This window comes from Callithrix jacchus, chromosome 8 (assembly GCF_049354715.1).
Source record: "Callithrix jacchus isolate 240 chromosome 8, calJac240_pri, whole genome shotgun sequence".
Taxonomy (NCBI): domain Eukaryota; kingdom Metazoa; phylum Chordata; class Mammalia; order Primates; family Cebidae; genus Callithrix; species Callithrix jacchus.
The window spans coordinates 61030429-61045966 of record NC_133509.1 but is presented as its reverse complement, the minus strand read 5'-3'; the positions used below and the strand labels follow the sequence as shown (position 1 = coordinate 61045966).

The window sequence follows — 15538 nt, the reverse complement described above, 5'->3', positions numbered from 1 at the left end:
TGCCTCCGGTGCCTCTGAGTTTGTGTCGTTTGTAGGGACATGGATGAATCTGGAGAACGTCATCCTCAGCAAACTGGCACAAGAACAGAAAATGAAACACCGCATATTCTCACTCATAAGCGGGTGATGAAAAATGAGAACACATGGACACAGAAAGGGGAGTACTAAACACTGGGGTCTATTAGGGGGAAAAGGGGAGGGCCAGTGGGAGGGGGAGGTGGGGAGGGATAGCCTGGGGAGAAATGCCAAATGTGGGTGAAGGGGAGAAGGAAAGAAAAGCACACTGCCATGTGTGTACCTACGCAACTGTCTTGCATGCTCTGCTCATGTACCCCAAAACCTAAAATCCAATAAAAAATTAAAAAAAAAAATCTGTTAGCTATTTCCAAAGATACAATATTGTCATTAACAATAGTCACCAGATTGCACAATAGTTCTCTTGAGTTTATTCTTTCTATCTGCACTTTTGTATCTTCTGAACAACATCTCCTCAACCGCCCACCTGCACTCCAGCTCCTGGTACCACCAGTCTACTCTCTACATCTATGAATTCAATTTTCTAGATCCCACATAGGTGATATTGTGTGTTATTAGTCTTACTGAGCCTGACTTGTTTCACTCAACATAATGTATTCCACATTCGTCCATGTTGTTGCAGATAATGAGATTTCCTTCTTTTTATGGCTGAATAGTATTTATTATGTATAAATCCCACATTGTCTTTTTCATCCAATGATGTACACTAGGACTGAGTCCATATCTTGGCTATTGTGTATAATCCTACAATGAATAGGAGAGTATGGGTATCTCTACAACATACTGATTTAATTATTTTGGATTCCCAGTATCAGGTTTGCTGAACAATATAATAGTTCTATTTTTAATTTTAATTTTATCTGTAACTAATTTATATTACCACCAATGGTGAGCAAGGGTTCATTTTCCTCCATATCCTCACCAATGCTTATTATCATCCATATTTTTGATAATGGCCATTCTAATAGATTTGAGGTAATACCTCACTGTGGTTTTAATTTGCATTTCTCTAAGGATTGGTGATGTTGAGCATTTTTCATACATTTATTGGCCATTTGAATGCCTTCTTTTGAGCAACTTTTCAGCTTATTTGCCCATTTTTCAGTCAGGTTATTTGTTTTCTTGCTATTTAATTTGATGTGGATTGGCTCTGTGTCCCCAACCAAGTTTCATCTTGAATTATAATCCCCATGTGTCTAGGGAGGGATCTGTAATCCCCATATTTGAAGGGAGAAAGGTAATTGGATTATGGGAACGGTTCCCCCGTGTTGTGCTCCTGAAAATGAGGGAGTTCTCATGAGATCTGATTGTTTCATAGGTATTTAGAACTACTTCCTTTGTTCTTCTCTCTTCTGCTGCCTTTTGAAGAAAGTGCTTGCTTCCTCTTCACCTTCCACCATGATTGTAAACTTCCTGAGGCCACAGTCTTTCATAACTATAAGTCAATTAAAGCCCTTTCCTTTAGAGATTAACCAGTCTCAGATATTTCTTTATACCAATGTGAGAATGAGCTAGAGTTCTTTGAGTTCCTTATATACTTTGGATATTAACCCCCTATCAAATGTACCATTTGCAAACATTTCCTTCTACTTCATAGGTTGTTTCTCCATTCTGTTGATTGTCTGCTGTGCAGAAGCTTTTTAGTTTAATATAATACTATTTGTCTATTTTTGCCTTTGTTGCCAGTACTTTTAGGGCCATATCCAAAAACTTCTTGCCCAGGCCAATATCATTTATGGTTTTGTATGAGTTTTATGATTGTTTCTTCTGTGAAAAAATGTCATAGGAATTTTTATACAGAGTGCATCGAATCTGTAGATCACTTTGGGTAGTATGGACTATTGTAACAGTATTAATTCTTCCAACCCATTAATATGGGATATATTTTCAATTATTTGTGTCTTCAATTTCTTTCCTCAATATTTTGTTGCTTTCAATATGCAAGTCTTTCACCTCTTTGGTTAAATTTATTTCTAAGTATTTTTTTGTAGCTGTTATAAATAAGATTGTTTTCTTGATTTCTTTTTGAATGGTTCTTTGTTGTTGCAAAGAAACACTCGTGATTTTTGTATCCTGCAACTTTGCCAAATTCTTTTATTTATTTGCAAAGAAACACTCGTGATTTTTGTATCCTGCAACTTTGCCAAATTCTTTTATTTATTTGCAAAGAAACACTAGTGATTTTTGTATCCTGCAACTTTGCCAAATTCTTTTATTTATTCTAACAGTTTTTAACTGGAGTGTTTTGGATTTCCTATACATAAATATTGTCATCTGCAAACAGTGACCATTTAACTTCACCCTTTCCAATTTGGAAGTCTTTTATTTCTCTTGCCTAATTGTTCTGGCTAGGACTTCCAATACTAGAATATTAACTACTATGTTGAATAGAAGTGATGACAGTGGGCATCTTTGCCTTGCTCCTTATCTTTGCTTTGCTCCTTACTACAGTGAAAAGCTTTCAACTTTTCACCGTAGTATAATGTCAGCTCTGGGTTTGTCATAGCTGGCCTCGATTGTGTTGTAGTATACTCCTTCTATATCAAATGTATTGAGTTATTATCATGAAACAATGTTGAACCTTGTCAAATGCTTTTTCTGCATCTATTTTGATGTTCATATGGTTTTTGTCATTCAAATGTGGTATATTACATTTATAGATCTGTGTATGTTAAACTATCCTTTCATTCCTGAAATAATCCCATTTGATCTTGGTGAATGGTTTTTTTAATGTGCCAGTTGATTTTCTTTGCTATTATTTTGCTGAAGATTTTTTTAATCTGTGTTCATTGGGAATATTGACCTCCAAAATTCTTGTCTTAAAGTGTCCCTGTCTGGGTTTGGTAACAAGGTAACACTGGCCTTGTAAAATGAGTTTGGTTATATTTCCTCTTCTTCAATTGTTCTGAAGAGTTTGAAATGATTGGGATTAGTTTTTCTTTAAATGTGTGATAGAATTCAGCTGTAAAGCTATAAAATCCTGGACTTTTCTTTAAGAGAGACTTTATTACTTATTCAATTTCCTTACCCTTTATTTATATGTTCAGATTTTTCAATTCTTTATAATTCCGTCTTGGTAGGTCATCTATGTCTAGGAATTTATCTGTTTCTCCTAGGTTACCCAATGTGTTGGCATATAATTACTTTTAGTATTTGCATATGATCCTTTTATTTCTGCATTGTAACACTTTTTAGTGTCTACAACTTCTAAAGGTGCTGGAGAGACAACAGAAGGTTAGATTCTCCAAGGGAGTGCTCATTTATTTATTCATTTATTTTAAAATTATTTAGTAAGCTCTACTCTACATTAGGCATGGTATTGTAACTGGAAATCCAGAACTCAGTCAAGTTGCACTGTTAATTTTTTACGTATTATACCATCAAATAGTTATACCACAATTTCTAGCTATGAGTGGAAAGACTGAAACGGCTTCTCTAAGATGGCAGAAACTAAGAGTGATCTCACAATAATATAAATTGTTTACAGTAGTGTTTCTTAAACCTAAATGTTCATGTACTTCAGAATAATGTTAAAATGTGGACTCTGGGTCAGTAGGTTCAGGGTGATCCATGGACTATACTTTGAGTATCAAACATTAACAGTAATTCAATATAGGTGATATTAATTAGAAAGCACATTTGGAATTTTATTTCTATAGTTTTTCTCTTCATAATATTTTGTCTTTTTGCTACATTTTCATAGTATTTTTCTTTACTTTCTAGTGCAATGGATAATTGCTGTCTTGATTGGAAAGAGTATATTTTGAATATATTCTTGAAATGAAAATATGCCATAGGTCACTGGTTACTATGAATATTAAAATATGTTTTAATATTGTTGGGCTCTGAACACTGTATAACTTAGTTCCTTCAGGGAAAAAATGCTCAATGATGTATTTTATATTATTTTTAAAGTATTATTTTGTTATTGTAGGGAGCACATCAATGCTGTCTTATTTTCTCTGACAACCAAATTATTCTACTTTTTTCAGTACTTAACTAGAATGATCTCAATCTTCATTGCAATGATAAATTTGTTACTAATATCCTGTGTAAACTTGACTAGAAACCTAGAGAAAAAATCTTTTTCCTATTTGAGCTATAACTTTTAAAATCTACCAAAAGAATACTTACAATGGTCACCCTAAGATTTTGCATATTGAAAAACAAAACAAAAACCCAGGAAACATTATTGACCAGCCAACTACTGACAGTGTGAATATAACAATCCTCATTGTTAAAATGATAGTAGAGTCTGCTTAATTCCCTGCACCTATAGCTCTCTAAGTCTAAACTAGTATTACTAACATCACACGAATATTCCATTGCCTCACCCCCATTTTTTAGGGAAAGGTCTAGTGTAAGAAGCTTGGGTATGCAAGTACAGAATACATTTTCCAAGGTCTGTGTACATTATCTAGTTTCTGCTCAGATGTGCAAGAACTGGGAGTTTCTTTCTTTTTTTTTTCTTTTTTTCTGTGATGGAGGTTCGCTCTGCCACCCAGACTGGAGTGCAGTGGCACAATCTTGGCTCACTACAACCTCTGCCTCTCAGGTCCAAGTGATTCTCCTACCCCAGCCTTGGAGTAGCAGGAACTATGGGTACCTGCCATCACACCCAGCTAATGAGCTTCTTATTTCATAAGGTGAGCTCACATTGTTGTTTCACTGGTACCCTTTCTGCTCTTTCCTTAACAAAGAAAAGTATTATCATAAGACAACCTCCAAATATTTGAATTCGACCATTCTGTCTCATCTTAATCCTTTCTTCTCTAAGTTAAAGAACTCAAATTTGTGGCAGAGTTTTACAGATTCTTCATCACTTTGATCCCTGTTCTCTGTTGTGCTCTAATTATGCAATGTTTCTCTAAAGATATGACACTCTGAATAGATCATGATGACCCCAGTGGACCAGCACAAAGCACCACAAACACTCCTGAGACCTGGATAACCTAAAATTTTAAGGATGTCAATCTTCAGTTTGTAGTAAGCTAAGGGACACTAAATCTCTTTCCACATGAAATGTAAGCCAGATATTTCTATATCTTAAACTAAATCTACCAATTATTTATGCCTAAATGTAGTAAATTATATTTTTCTTTGTTAATTTTGTTAGTTTCAACACAACGTTCTAGCTCTGGTTAGGATAACACTTGACTCAATCCACTATACTATTAACTATCCGCCCCAATTCTTTTCCATCTGAAAGTATGATAAGCTTGTCATATACGACTTCACCCAAATAATTGATAACATTTTTCAACAGTATGAAAGCAGAAGACAGAGCCTTGTGGCATTCCCAGATGGCAGCAACCCATTAATCTTTTCTTTTTCTATTTGTCTCCTTTGTAAGTATTTTCTTATGAAACTAACACATGCTTGCTGTGAAAATTTAAATACAGAAATAGATATATTAGAAACAAAATAGTCCTATTGCAATCTACTTTCCAAAAGTAACTATTTTTAATGTTTGTTACATATAGATCTATATAGATGTATTGGCCTGTTTCTATTATAATTGCACATATTCATAGTTTTCAAAAGTGGGCTTACATGGTAAATATTGTTCTACAAATGTTGTTATTTAAATTATCATTAGCCTATTTACCTCTATGTTCAGACATTTCAAACTGCCTTATTCTTTTCTAGTTATATTTTATACCATAATCTAGTTGTACCACAATTTATTTAACTAATCTTTTTCTGATGAACCTACTTTACTTACGATTTTTGCTGTTATAAAATATACTACAATATATATTTATTGTCATATACAAATTTATTGGGCAATATTAATAGTATTTCTGTAGCATTCATTTCTTATAGTAGAACTACTGAATCAAAAGTACACATATTTTCATATTTAATAGATACTGCCAAATTGCCCTCCAAAAAAGATATGGACTGATTATGAGCTTGCCTTTGCAGAAATTATATCAGCAAGGAAATATGGCAGTGGGGGAGATTTAATCTAACCAATCCCTACTCCTGCCTTTAGGTTTCGAGCTACCTTAATTATTTTTAGTCTTAGGCCAAGCTAACTTTGGAAGATATTTAAATTATAGTTTAAATTATAATAGTTCTTCCCCAAAACTCAACTGCCTTTATAAAGCTAATGAAAGATCACCAGGCTAGGGGGAAGAGAGGAGCTGAATTCTGCTAAGATATATACTGGTCACAGGATTTGCAAATTCCCCAATTTCTCTTTCAGATAACATCACTATTGTACATTGGTCTTTTGAAATATCTTTTTAAGTTTTTTGCATGTCTGACACTGATGGCTCCACCTGGACCCACCAAACTGCTACTGTTGCTCCACCAATGAGCTACTCAGCTCAAGAGACAGCTTTGACCTGCTATGATTTAATCTCTGCTGCAACCAATCAGCAGCAAGCACCCATAGCGTAGGCAGGCCCACTATTTTTCCCAAGCTGCTTTAGAAAAATCCCTCACCTACAAGCCTTCAATTATATTTATTTGAGTAATAACTACTGGAACACCATTTTTAAAATGTTGAAAGAAAAGAACTGTCAATCCAGATCATTATTCAGCAAAAATATTCCTTAGTAATGAAGGCATTTGAAATAAATTTCATTCTCAATTTATAAAGACATAGTATGTAACAAACTATAGTGTAAATTGGAGGGCTAAAAGTTCCAGTTAAAATAGTAAAATATTGATTCTAGGTAAACTATGAAATGTTAAGTAAGCACTTTATAATCCATGGAGCAACCACCAAAACAAAACAAAAAAATTCAGAGAGATATAGTAAAAATCACAAAAGATAAATAAAACTAAATGCTAAAAAAAGTTCAACGAGCTCAAAAGAAGACAAGAAAGGTACAATAGAAGGATGAAAAACAGAGGACAAACATAAAACAAATAATAATGTGATATACCTAAATTCAAATATATCAAAAATGATATAGTGTTAAATGAATTAACATGTAATTTAAAAAACACAGATTGTCATAATGTAAAAACAAACATGACCCCAAATACATATTGTTTATTAAAAAAATCAACTTCAAATATAATGTAGGTAGGTTACAATTTAAAAAATGGAAAAAGACATGCTATTCAACACCAAGAACAAGTAGCTGGAAAAAAAATGAAGAGTGGATTTGGATTTATTAAAATATAGTCACCTTTAAACCAAAGAAATTATTAGGGATAAAGAAGGGCACTATGTTGTTACCAGCAGTGAATTCATAAGGGTCTGCAGCAGCTTGATTCTTCCCTCCTCAGAGGAAGTAAGTTGGTTGAGAGGCAGAAGTAGGTTTAAAGTAAAAGGAGAGACCAAGACAAGTTTTTAGAGCAGGAATGAAAGTTTATTAAAAAGTTTTAGAGCAGGAATGAAAGGAAGTAAAGTACACTTGGAAGACGGCCAAGCAGGTGTCTTGAGAGATCCAAGGGCCTTGTCTGGCCTTTGACTTGGGGTTTTACACATTGGCATGTTTCCAGCTTTGGATTTCTTCTCCCTTAATTCTTTCCTTGGAGCAGGCTGTCCACATGCACAGTAGCCACAAGCTCAGTATGTTTATTGAAATTGTGCACATGCTGACTTGAGGTATTTTTCCCTTACCAGTCCAGGTGATCCCTGAGGAAGGTCATATACTGGTTAAGCTCAGCCATTTTGCCTCTTTGTGCACATGCTTGAGCCCTCTTGCCCAACTTCAGAGATCTTATCAGGAAACTACTGATCACCAGTTTCAGGTGTTTTCTATTTCTTTCCCTGGCATTGGCTGCAATCAATTATTATTTTAAAGAGACAGTTTTACCAACCACCTGACCATCACCTGATGGCTGCCTGATATTCCTGGCAGGGGTGGGCCTGGGGGGGTCTTTCTCCTGCACTGTTCATGTTTTCCTGCTACCTATTCTAACAATAAAATTACAAAAGTTTTAGCTCACCAAAAGATATACCAATCCTAAATGTGCATATACCTAACAAAAGAGCTGCAAAGCAGATGCAAGAAAAACTAACAGAAATAGACAAATTATAGTTGGAGACAGAAATTCAGTATACATTGATTTTACATGCCTTTATTGAATATGTTTATCAGTTCCAACAGTTTTTTGGTGGAGTGTTTAGGTTTCTCCAAATGCAGATCATATCGTTAGCAAACAAGGATAATTTGACTTCTTTCTTTCCAATTTGGATGCTCTTTATTTCTTTCTCTTGTCTGATGCCCTAGCTAGAACTTCTCTCTTCAATTTTTTATTTGTCATTTAGCTTAACACTTTATTATAAACAATATGATAATGAATATCTATTGGCATGTATTATCCCTTATTTATTTATTTTTCTTATTAATTTCTGGGTAATAGGATATCTCTGTTCAAACATATTTATGTTTTAATAGTTTACATTTGTTAACAAATTGTCCCACTGAAAGTACCAATTTAGTGTGAATGTTTCCTCATGTCTTTACTAGCATTGAATATTGTCAATCACTTTACTATTTCACAGATCGACAAACAAAAATGTGAGACATCATTGTTTTGTGTATATGTGTTTCTGAATGTCAGTTATGTTGATATGTTGTCACTTGTTTAATAGCTTTTTACATTTCCTTTTGAATTGCTTGTTTATGTCCTTTGCCAATTTGTAGTTGGCATGTTTATTTTATCTTATTGATTTTGAAATGTTTGTATGTATTAAGATCATTAACATTTTTATCATATATGGTGCAGATATCCTCCAGTTTTCAATCTCTTTATTTTGTTTTATTAAACTAAGTATTTAATAAAATGTTCTATTTGGTATACTAATTGTAATAAAAATAAATAAAAATATGTAAACAAAAATGCTAATGATCCCATATTTGTGTGATAATATAAGTGACAGTGGGAGACAGATTATTATTGTCTTGTCTGCCCAGCATGCAAGTATTCAATATGGCAAGCAATTTCCTCCCACTTCTATCGTATGTGAAAATATGTCTCTCTCAACATGATTTAGCAGCTAGAATTAGGCACGTGACTCAACACAGCAACTTATTAGATGCTACAGAAGAAGAAGGAAACTGGGGGAGTGACACAAAGATAAAGGGTCAAATAGGGGCTCTGTGAAGCCACTACCAAGAGTTGACACCATAGCGGCATGATGTAAACCCAGTATTCAAAGATGTAGGCAAGCAGCAGATCAGCTAATTGTCCAATGGCATCAGGGCCAGAAATGTCACATGACTAGTGACAATTATGCCAATAGTCTTGCCCTAAGCAAACACTTCTTATAAGAAAATCTTAGCTGTGCAAAGTTTTTTGCACAACCAAGATCTTGCTTAGTCTTGGTTCTCATCCTCCATGTTGATTATGTAAGCCACCTGATACCCTGTCTGCACCACTTCTGGCCTAGTTCCATGACTTTCTTTCCTTTTACTTATTTCTAAGCCTTCCATAATCTGATGACTATGTAATTGTTGTTTATAAATTAATACATAAAGCAATATAAAATATATTCTTTTATTACCTCTGTTTTTAATTTGTATAGCAAAATTTCAGGTATAATTGTCAGACACATATTTGCCAAATTTGCTTAATGACGTTATATTTAAACAAGCAAACAAATCTGGATTCACATATGCCTTAAGAATTTTGTGATATACATAGCAACGTTCTTTTCACTTTCAAAGAAAAAATGTGGTCAACTGAATAATTTTTATTTACATAATCTGTTGATAAAGCAACATGGAAACTTTATTTAAAATAGTTGTCACTCACCACAACATGTACATGTTGAAAGCTGCAAGGGCATGCTTTGATTATACTGGAAAAAAGTATTTCTTGATTATGCTGGAAAGGTAAATTTATTGAAAGTAAATTTTCCTGTATAATATTATCAATTACCAAGCATCAAATTTTGAATAAAGAAGAAAATGAGTGATTCTTCAATTAAAAACCCCACATGAAGCAAAATAATTTGCAAGTTTAATTTGACACTTATAGACATCTGGAGAAACATTTGGTAAATTTAGAGAAGTTACACTGGATTTTTCAGAACTCCTTACTGCAAATTTCTCTCATTAAAACCAAAGGCAAATAATTATTTAAAGTGACATCATTTTTCTCTGAGTAATTAAAACCAAAATCCAACTTTTAATAATATTTAACTGTACTTCACTTTTTAATAACCATTATCTCTTGGTAGGTACAAAATTTCAGAAAGTTATACCAGTTATACATAAAGGCAAATTGACTTTACGTATTAACATCCTAATTACCCTGCCCAGTTAATCTTGGAGTTCACTATGTGATATGCTTTGGCTAATGGAAGGTGAATGGATGTGAAGTATGCCACGACCAAATAGAAGCTTTGAACACTCGAGTGGTTGGGCTCACTTAGCAGCTATTTTACTTATTCCATAAGAATTGCATGGCCCAAATAGAGACTGTTTCTTCCACCTGAACGTTCAAATGAAAAACACTCATAGAAAAAGAGTAGACTTGGGTTATCCCTGATTAGCAGTGGCCTACAGATGACGTGTAGTTAGAGAAGCCATATAACTTTCTTGTCATAAGCAATCCAGATTTAAGAGATACTTGCTATGTGTCATAACATAATGCAAGATGACTAATATAAGTGGTATTTGTCTTTATTGTGACCCAGTCTACATCTTCAGATCAGAAAATTCTGCATATTCTATATTACTTATTTTAAAAATAATAATGAGAGATAAAATGTATGAATCTTAACCCCAATATACCCAGCAGAATTTGTTATTTATTTTAATTAGAACAGCTTAAATCGCACATTACTTCTGACTTAAGTTAGAAGTAAGATACTTACTGTAGTCTACATATTCCACTACTGTAGTCCAGAGTGAAAGCAGTTTCTCTAAAACAGCAAGTATCACTCAGTGGAAACTGAGAACTTTTGGAAACTGAGAAAAGAGAAATAAGTGATTAGAATACAGTTAATTATTTGTTACACCATAAAACAAGGCACTCTTTAGTGCCATCTTATAAATATTATTGTAACTTTTAAAGAAAATGGGTGCATAGTTTATATTTACAAATGTTTAAAATGTGGATAGAAATATAACTTAGTGGTTAAACTATATTAGTGGTTAAGATCTACTAGATTAGTGGTTAAAATTCTAACCACTAAAATGTTACATGATTAGTTTGATACAGAAATTACTAAAATACTTTGCAACCAGTGAGGAAGGTTATGGAATAAATCTAGATATTTGTACACATATTTGAATATGTGGTACATTTCATATTAATTAATGTAGGTAGTTACAGAGACCATTTCATTACTTTCATCTTCAAAATACATTGTCCTATCTGAAAATGAAATACATGCATACCTTGTATGAAATGCCCATTTCACTTTGTTTAACAATGTTAGAATAAGAGCATGTATATTTTTTGTCTTTAAATTCAGTAGCAGTTAAGTGAGATATTTAACCATATTTAACTGTCCATATGAAAATGAGTAAATATAGAATCAGAAGAGGTGAGTGACAAAATGTATTAAATAAAAAAAAGTAAGGAATCAAAGGTGCCTCAGGAATGGACAAACGATAAATAAGTTGGAGTACCATTAAGGATAAAAGGGATACAAATGCAGGCAGCAACAGTTAATGCCAGTAGAAAAGTAAGTGCCTTAGTCCCCTAAAAGGATTAAAATCTCAGAATAATAACTTTGATTGGAAGTTTTTGAAAGTTACTTTTCCTTATAATAAACTACATTTTAACAAAAGAAAGAAATTATTTCTTCTCTTTCTACAGAGATGTAGTAAAGATTTTTAAAGGAAAAAATGGAGTCAAACCAATGTCATAGTTGTCTCACTTATTCCCAAGAGCCCACACTTGTGAAGAAATCTATAGGTAGACAAATAGAAAGAAGGATATCATTTACATAGTCTTTCAGGATAACTGTGATTCTAACTTTGCTACACGGGAAAAAAATTGAAACAGAATTTGATTGATTGTGAAAGTGCCTTTTCTTCCTTCAAAAAATGCCCCTTCAGTGGATATATGTATTATTAGTGAAAATGAGCTCAGTTGCATCACCTACTGTGAACATACAACTGTATCAGTCAATGATTTTTTCTTTCAGCAAACCAAAAGAAAAATTTTTAGGCAAGAACTAGAAAGGGAAGTCAAGTAATTGTGTTGTATGCTTTCCCCCTTTGGGAGTGAAGTGAGCTTCCTGAAATAAAAAGACAGCTGCAGCAAGTAACACATGCCCATTGTTATGGCTGATGTTCTAATGATTTTAAGAGAATACCATGCTATTAATTGAGCTTGAATCTTGTGATTTCCTAAAGTCTGCTCTCATGACTGGAGCTATAACCAGGAGTTAAAACTTGACTGGGCTTGTTGATGATGACATGCCTTTGGAGTCCCAGTTACTCAGGAGGCTGTATCAAGACTACTATGGGAAACATAGAAAGACCCCATTCTTAAAAACAAAACAAAGCAAAAAACAAAAACAACTTTTGTTTATCTTTCCCTGTATCTTCTTTGCCATCTTTCATTTGTTCTTTTGTCATTTAAAAAAAAAAGAATTTGTGGAGGACTTTATCTTTAGGCTAGTGGATTGTCACTTGGGTGCCATGTTAAGGGTTATTAATCAGAATATAGCAAAAGCCTTGATATAAATGTTTTGAGCTCCTGGAGTTCTTAAGGGAAGATTTGCATAAAAAACTATGTTAGTGCTGTCCCTTGGGGTTTAGGGACATACTTGTATTGCTAAAGGCATGCTATGTGAGTCCTCCAAAACCTTGGCTTCCAGTAAAATACAGATACTATAAGAAACTGGCTTCACCATCACCACTAAAAGTACCAGTAGTATGAGATAAGGACAGAAGTCACTGGTAACATTTTACATCCGTGATATGACATTATTCTTCCTTCCCTTTTATACCCTGTGGCTATTTATTTGGGAAAATCATACAGGAGTTATATATGAATGAAAGAAATAGCAGGTCATTCAATTATAGATAATGGCAAATTGATAGATCATATTGAAGAGTGAAGAGATCTTAGATAATTGAAGAATTGAAAATTTTAGATGAGAAAAATGTCCATTTTGTTCTGTAAAGCTTCAATTTACGGATGACTAAAGCAACGCCTACGTAGGATTTTAGGTGCCTAAATTCAATCAGGAAAGCTCTATGTCTTCATGTTTTATTTTAAAATGCTGCCTTGTAAGATTTCTTCTGCATAAAAGATTCCCAGTGCCCAGCACAAACACTGTCTTTCACACAAGCTAAGGCATACCTTGTCTCAGATAAAGGAGGAACTTTAGGCAGAAGGATGGTAATCCTAGGAATGGAGGAAAAAGCAAGTGAAAAATGAAGAAAGTTAATATAAAACAATAATATTTTTTGTTGTTAAATATTAAAATTAAAGTATATAAATCAATAACATGTAAGTCTGGAAAGGGTCATTAAGTGGACATAAAATGTTATACAGTTCTAATATTGTCTGAGAGGAAGACAAAAGTATTGAGTATGTTTTGATTAGTAAGTTAAGTATGTAAATTTTTATTTCTAGTGTTATTACTAAAAGAATAGAAAAAGTGTATTTTTAAGTGAGCAGAGAGGAAATAAATTCTTTAGATTCTCTTCTGCTATGCACTTTCATATTTCTAAGCAATATCTTTACATGGGTGCTTGATCAATTTTAAACACTATCAATTATTGGTCTTTTATCTGGTCTAACCACTTTTAACACCCCATACCATTTTCTTTCCTTGTGTCCTTCCCAATATAGTTATATCATGGCTGTGAGGTAAATCAATATTCAGCTTTAACAATGTCATGACTATATAAACAGTGTTACTTGCTAAAACAAGTTTATTACAAATGTATTTCCTTTCTTGTATAACACTTTGCCATTTTTCTGGAATTATAGTGGCCTCATTTTTCTTTTTCATCCATCATGTATCTCTAATTATTTATTAAAGGACCTTTATAAAAGGTTCTTTGGAATAAGAACTAGGGAGGGGGATGAGTAAGGCTGAATATTAAAATATTTAACAACCAATAACTTACATACATACCAACTAATCCAATAGTCTCTGTCCACAAGCAATCAGTAAGACTGACTGCTCAAGCATACACCTAAACAACCACCTTGGGGATGGAAATTTAGAAGGAAAGAGTGGGATAGAAAATTGCTATTTTAGAAGACTTGAAATGCTGTTTGACCATTTAAACAATATGTGTAAATTATATCTGTGTTAGGCCATTCTCTCATTGCTGTAAAGAAATACCTGAGACTAGGTAATTTTCAAAGAAAAGAGGTTTCATTGGCTCATAGTTCTGCAGACTGTACTGGAAACATAATACTTGTTTCTCTTAGGCTTTCTGGGAAGGCTTCAGGAAACTTACAATCATGGCAGAAGGTGAAGGAGGAACAGATACATCACATGGCCCAAGCAGGAGTAAGAGAGATGAGGGAGATGCTACACACTTTTATATAACCGGATCTCATGATAACTCACTCACTGGTAAGAATAGCACTAAGGAGATGATACTAAACCATTCTTGAGAAATCTAACCCCATGACCCGATCACTTCCCACCAGTCCCTACTGGGGATTACAAATAGACATGATATCCAAACCATACAGATGTCAAATTAAAATTAAAATTAATTTAAAATTTAAATATATTTGCTTGTATTTAGCTTTTTATTCTCAATCGGTCAATTAGACGCTAAATAATTCATTATGTGTAATATCTACAAAATAAAATGCAAGTATGTGTTTGAAGCAAAAGTCAATAGTGGGGAGAAAATGTGTCTGGTGTGTAAGAGGATTGCTCAACAACCAAGGCACTTATTTTCTAACAAATAAATATTTTTGCCACTGTTTCAAGCCAGAAGCTAAATTAATATTCAAGTTCTTCAAAGCAAAATGAATTGAATATATAAGGCAGATTTCCTCTTGAGGAAACCGTTAAGCAATTGCACCCTATTAGGTGATAATTTTTAACAGGTTCTGCTTAAATGTAATGTAGCATCATTCTTGTATTTAATAAGGTCTCGAGTTGTGCCTCTTGGTGCCGAATTTTATACCAATTCATTTAAATTGGATGAAGTTACTACACCTCCCCCAACACAAATAGAGATAGACATGCCATTTAGTAACTGTAAGGGACACCACATTAATTATCATTCTTAATTTCCCTATAGAAATCATTTCTGTCAATAATTCTACTTCAACTAAGATGAATGGGAGACAAAGGTATTAGATTTAAGCAGCAGGCTGCTGACAAACTGATTTTGGGACTACAGCTGAGATTAGATCATGAAAGTGTGAAATAGTGGAAATGTGTCATATAGGCCACTTATTCTGTGGTGTACAAATATACAGAAAAAGAGAGTCAAATAATCTTTCTTCATGTTGAATTTTTGTTGAAATACAGAATACCTACTAATACAGTAACTTTTGTACGCTCTGAATATGAAAGAGGTTTCTTTTAAATGGATTATAAAATAAATGTCTTCCCCTTATATTTTAGAGTTTCAGGACAAAA

General features: G+C 33.5%; 1 long non-coding RNA gene across 4 annotated transcripts in view; it reads left to right on the top strand.

Moving 5' to 3' along the window:
- Positions 1 to 252: 252 nt before the first annotated feature.
- The window catches only part of LOC118144902 (uncharacterized), a 57341-nt gene continuing 42055 nt past the window's right edge, over positions 253 to 15538 (top strand). For 3 of the 4 annotated variants that reach the window (XR_013521692.1, XR_013521694.1, XR_004729794.3), the window contains exons 1-2: positions 253 to 4682; positions 14362 to 14509. This is a non-coding gene — a long non-coding RNA (uncharacterized LOC118144902). Of the gene's footprint in view, positions 5385 to 14361; positions 14510 to 15538 lie in introns of all 4 variants that reach the window. The other variant, XR_013521693.1, reaches the window with a different exon arrangement.